Raw genomic sequence first — 5,725 nt, 5'->3', positions numbered from 1 at the left:
AAGGTCATGAACAGAAAAACCTGCAAGGAGTAATTTCGAAGGGGTGTTCTGTTTTTGGTTCTTTAAGCGTACTAAAGTCTTAGTCTTGTCTGTCACTCTATCCTCAGAATTTGGATAAACTTAATTTGTATAATTTTTCCCCCCTTTTGTTCTATTTTATTTATTTTTTAAAATAAGTTCTTAAGTTGTTTTGACAAGAATTGTTTAATGAAAACAACTTATTTTGTAGGATAACATGTTCTGATTTCTCATTTGTTCCCACTTTCCAGGGCAAACGGGATTACTGAGAGCTAGAAGATTAGTTGTAGTGCACAACTCAAAGCTTTGTAGTAGACATGGCTAGGAATCAACTGGAGGTGCTTAGTGCACTTGATTTAGCAAAGACGCAATTGTACCATTTTACTGCAATTATAATTGCTGGGATGGGTTTCTTCACTGATGCTTATGATCTCTTCTGTGTCTCACTGGTCACAAAATTGCTTGGTCGTATATACTACCACGTCGATGGTGCACCAAAGCCTGGTACATTGCCACCTAATGTCGCAGCTGCCGTTAATGGTGTTGCTCTTTGTGGAACCCTAGCTGGCCAACTCTTTTTTGGCTGGCTTGGTGACAAGATGGGTCGTAAAAAGCGTGTTTATGGTATGACTCTTATGATCATGGTTATTTGCTCAATTGCTTCTGGACTTTCGTTTGGCAAGGATCCCAATGGTGTCATAGCTACCCTTTGCTTCTTTCGGTTCTGGCTCGGTTTGGCATTGGTGGTGACTACCCCCTTTCAGCTACAATCATGTCCGAGTACGCCAACAAGAAAACTCGCGGTGCATTCATTGCTGCTGTCTTTGCAATGCAAGGTTTTGGAATTTTAGCTGGTGGGATGGTTGCAATCATCGTATCTTCTGCCTTCAAAGCTGCATTCAAAGCCCCCATTTATAAACTTGATCCGCTTGGCTCCACCGTCCCACAAGCTGATTACGTTTGGCGTATTGTTGTGATGTTTGGAGCTATACCGGCTGTTTTGACATACTATTGGCGTATGAAAATGCCTGAGACTGCCCGTTACACTGCCCTTGTCGCAAAGAATGCCAAACAAGCTGCTGCTGACATGTCAAAGGTACTACAAGTTGAAATTGTAGCAGAACAGGAGAAAGTTGAGCATCTTGCACAAGAGAAAAGCAATTCATTTGGTTTGTTTTCAAAGCTTTCCTTCATCGCCATGGACTTCACTTACTTGGAACAACAAGTACCTGGTTTTTGCTTGATATTGCTTTCTATAGTCAGAATTTGTTCCAAAAGGATATATTCAGTGCAGTTGGGTGGATTCCCCATCCAGAGACCATGAATGCACTTGAAGAGGTCTTTAAAATTGCAAGAGCACAAACGCTTATTGCTCTCTGCAGTACTGTGCCAGGATACTGGTTTACAGTTTTGCTCATTGATCATATCGGGAGGTTTGTTATTCAATTGATGGGTTTCTTCTTTATGACGGTGTTCATGTTTGCTCTGGCCATTCCTTACGACCATTGGACTAAGCGGGAGAACAGAATTGGTTTTGTTATCATGTATGCGTTAACTTTCTTCTTTGCCAACTTTGGGCCTAACAGTACTACTTTCATCGTGCCGGCTGAGATTTTCCCAGCAAGGCTGCGCTCAACATGCCATGGTATCTCTGCGGCTGCTGGGAAAGCTGGTGCTATTATTGGTGCATTCGGGTTCTTGTATGCTGCCCAAAATCAGGACAAATCCAAGGCAGATGCAGGGTATCCTGCAGGCATTGGAATAAAAAACTCACTCATTGCTCTTGGGGTGATCAACTTTTTAGGCATGGTGTTTACTTTCTTGGTTCCAGAGTCGAAGGGAAAATCATTGGAGGAGATGTCGGGAGAGAACGAAGAAGATGAAATAACTGAGGCAACAGAAATGCAGACTAGTCTTAATAGGACTGCTCCTGTTTAGTGAGGAACAGTTTTACAGCTTTAGTATACATCATATATTTTTCGTCTGTGCATTAAGTTTTTGTATAAGAGCCTTTGTTACATCTACCCTGTGTTTCTATGATCACCTTGTTTTGGGTTCCTTTTTATTCTCTATCAAGTATCAAGTATACATTGGCAATCAGAAGTGAAAGTTTCCATAGTTTCTCCTTTTCATTTGGCATCCTTGTTTTGTTTCTAGCATCTGTATAACACCCCTTTTAGTGGAGATAGGAAAGGTAAAGAAATAAATTTTCATCCCTATTTTATGGGGTTTTTTTAGGAGTTTACACAGAGAAGAAAAAAGAGAGTTTTACGCATAGAGAAAAAATAAGGTTTCTTGCTGGAGATCTACTGATAATAGGAGTATCACGAGTGAGTAGATATTTTTATCTTTCATTGAACCTAGATTTTTACGCCTGTTTAAAATTTTTACTGTAAAATATATAAGGTTTATGTTCATTATTTTCTTCTCATTCTCTTCAATGCTTATTCTACGTGTTGTCAAATTGTAATACATACTGTATCCTGTCGAATTGTTAAAAATTGTTAACTATTGAGAAATTTAATTGTTGAACTGTTGAATTGTTTGGATATCATATGGTTGTTGATTGAGTTGGATATGTTGAATTTTGTTTTGGTTGAACTGTTGAAACTCTATAAAGGTTATTAATGGAGTCAAACTCGATTTTGGGCAAGTGAAGGGAATCGAGTTTTGAGTATATCAAAGTGTTGGGTTTTGTTGGTGATCAAAACCCAACTATTTCGGTGGTTTGTATGGGTGCTATTGAAGCTCCCAGCGGTGTTAATGGCGTAGAGATCGAATTTTTGAGGAGTGAGGAAATTGGGTTTTGATTATACCAAAAGGTTGGGCTTTTGATGGGGATCAAAACCGAACCATTTGGTGGTGTTTGGTGGTCACGTTGTGGTGGTTGATTCGGTGGTGGTGTGAGCTGTTTGAGGAAGAAGAAGGAGACTATGGTAGTGCTCCAGTGCTTTGATTTCTTTTAGTTGGGCTTGGGCCGAAATAGAACTTGTGGGCTTGACTTTGTTTTTAAGATATAACTTTTTGGGCTTGGGCCTATTTAAAGTTAAAAGACTTTTGGCTTAAATTTTGTTAAGTTAGATTGGGTCGGGTTATAAAGACTTTTGGACTTAAGTCTTGCTTAGTGGATTAGATCCGTCAAATTTTATTCTCATCTTGTTTAGTGGGCCGGTTTTGTTTTGGTTTGTTTGACCGATTCCTATTTTTTTGTCGGCTGGACCTTAATATTTTAAAGTGGGTTGGTTCTAATCTTGTTTAGTGGGCCGGTTCTATTGTTAAGATTTGGATATCTTGGTCTTTGAATGACTTGGCGTGTTTTAGATGTCTTAGCGCTGGTCTGATATCAAGCTAAATTTTGATTTAGTTAGACTTTGAACTAGATTTTTATGAAAACATGAAAAAGTAAGATCCTGAAGTCTTCTTTCTATTACAATTGGTCTCATCGTATTCCAAGTCCCGTGAAATTAATTATGGCGTCTGGAAGTTTGACTGGCAGAAAACAGTGCGTCAGAAATCAGTTTCTGTGCAATGTGTTCAAACATAGTTTTCGTACATTTAGAATGAGATTGAGTATTTTTCTAAAACATAAAAAAGTAAGTTATGTGTGTTAGTTTTTCAACACAAAAAGTCTCGATGTATTTGGATACTGGTGGAAAGAGTTGTGCCATTCGGAAGATAGTCCGTCAGAAATCTAATTTGCTGAAATTAGGATTTTTACCGTTTTCAACCTAAGTTTTATTCTAGATGGGCTAAGGTTGGAACTTCGAGTTCTACATGAAAAAGTATGTCTACATACCCTAGTTTCAAAATAATTAAGTTACATATCATTTGGATGAATGTAGGAAAAACTATAGGATTGACAAGTTGGCTAGAAAACCTAATGTGTTATCCTTTATGTGCATGAACCTATTTTGGGAAATATGTCTAGTAATGAACTAAGAGTCTCTTAAACTCGTCTTAGGTGTTTTATATAGTGTTTGTAGCATACTTTTAGACTGTGGTTTTATTTGGAACCGACATGGTTCATAAGATCGTTTTTTTTTATAATCAAAAGTAGATAAATATCCATTTGTGAGTTTTTGGATTTAAAGGTTCATAGTGTATCTTTAGGTATGAAACTTTATGTATATGATTGTGGGAGTATTTAAAACTTATTTTGTGTGATTCTATATAGTATAAATTGTTGTTTTTATTAAAGGTACATACAAGGATGTTGATATTTATTGGTTAAGAGCTACGTAAGGCTTGATTCTAATCTTGAAAGATTGGATACGTAGACAGTCCTATGTATAGGTGCAGCCACTATATTATATATTGTATATTAGTTTTGAAATAACTATATGTGTATAATGTTATCATTTAATTGTGTGCATGATTGTGGTTGTTTGAGTTGTATTTGATTGATGACCATTAGGTGTTTAGCTTCAATGATATTTAAATGCGTGACTGATTTTCATTGATGTGTGAAAATAACTATGCACGTGTGATCAATTGTTGTGTATGATTAATGCTAGTACAATGATAAGTGAGCTGAGAATCATATTTTCAATGAGTCGATCACACCTTTAGAACTCTCCACACCTCAGGATTTGGTAATGATATATTATGACTTGAGATGTCATGTGATAAGAAGGTATTCATTGAATGTTCTATGAATAACCTGTTAGTATTATGATGTGTATTCCTTTAATGTGGCGGGAATGACCCAAGGTATTCATTGAATGTACCATGAATGACCTATTAGTGTATGATGGGTATTCCTTGAATATGGCAAGAATGCAGGTATTCATTGAATATGTCATGAATAACCTGAGATATTGAATGTGCATAAGAGGTTGTGATTATGCGAGTGGAAAACCCAGAGATGGCTGTGACTCACAAGTTACAAGTTTGCAAGATGTAAATATGTTCTTGGAGGTGATATCCCCGCTTGGGACATATGTCATGTAGTGGTACTCGGTGTGAGAAATGCACACGGGTTGCTAAGTGCTCAAAAAGTGCTATTTAACCCTCGATTATGCCTCTTGTTTAGCCATCTTAGTGGACTAATAGTGTTTATAAGTTGTGTTTTAAGATTCTACAGGTAAAAAAGAGAGTTTTGTAGAATATTAGAGAAAAAAGGGTAAAATGAAGCAATTCCGGAGCATTAAGGATCACATGGGAGGCCCGTAGACAATCATGGAGAAGGCCAAGGAATTGGAGCTATTAAAGATGCGACTTGGACCTATTTTAAAGCCTATTTGGAAGCCCAGTGCCAAAGGATTCGTTGCTTGGACCAAAGCCCGCAAAAGAGGATAGAAGGATAGAGCAGAAAAGGGAAAATAGACTTAAGTCCGAGACTCATGGATCATGAGTCCGGACTCAATGCTCGCGTCGGGGACGATAGATCGTGAGTCCAGGCGCATTTCTTGAGTTTGAGGCATGGATAATGAGTCCGTCACGCATGAATCGACACCTTCGTAGCCAATTCCTTCTCAGTTTTGGAGGCGGTTGGACTCTGAAAGAAGTCTATTTGTATTAGGAAACAAATGACGGTTTGGAATGTTTCTAGAGCTCATTGTAACCCCTATAAATAGAGGACCTAAGTGCCTCATGTAATTTGCCAATTCACTTATATTCTTATCTCCGGGGGAACTTGAGTGAGAGATTAATAATAAAATATCGGTTTTAACTAGCTGAGTCTTAATAAATTAGTCTTTCTAGTCTT

At 37.7% G+C, this 5,725-nt stretch overlaps 2 pseudogenes across 2 annotated transcripts; both read left to right on the top strand.

Annotated features, from left to right (window-relative positions):
- Positions 1-335: 335 nt before the first annotated feature.
- LOC147505839 (inorganic phosphate transporter 1-4-like) lies at positions 336-2,136 on the top strand (annotated as a pseudogene). Its single transcript, XR_015193488.1, has one exon. The product of XR_015193488.1 is annotated as an inorganic phosphate transporter 1-4-like (transcript).
- Positions 1,339-2,136, top strand: LOC147505838 (low affinity inorganic phosphate transporter 1 pseudogene; annotated as a pseudogene). The gene has a single exon (XR_015193487.1). The product of XR_015193487.1 is annotated as a low affinity inorganic phosphate transporter 1 pseudogene (transcript).
- Positions 2,137-5,725: the final 3,589 nt, after the last annotated feature.

This window comes from Coptis chinensis, chromosome 4 (genome assembly GCF_015680905.1).
Source record: "Coptis chinensis isolate HL-2020 chromosome 4, ASM1568090v1, whole genome shotgun sequence".
In the NCBI taxonomy this organism is placed as follows: Eukaryota; Viridiplantae; Streptophyta; class Magnoliopsida; order Ranunculales; family Ranunculaceae; genus Coptis; species Coptis chinensis.
This window is presented reverse-complemented; position numbering and strand designations above follow the sequence as displayed.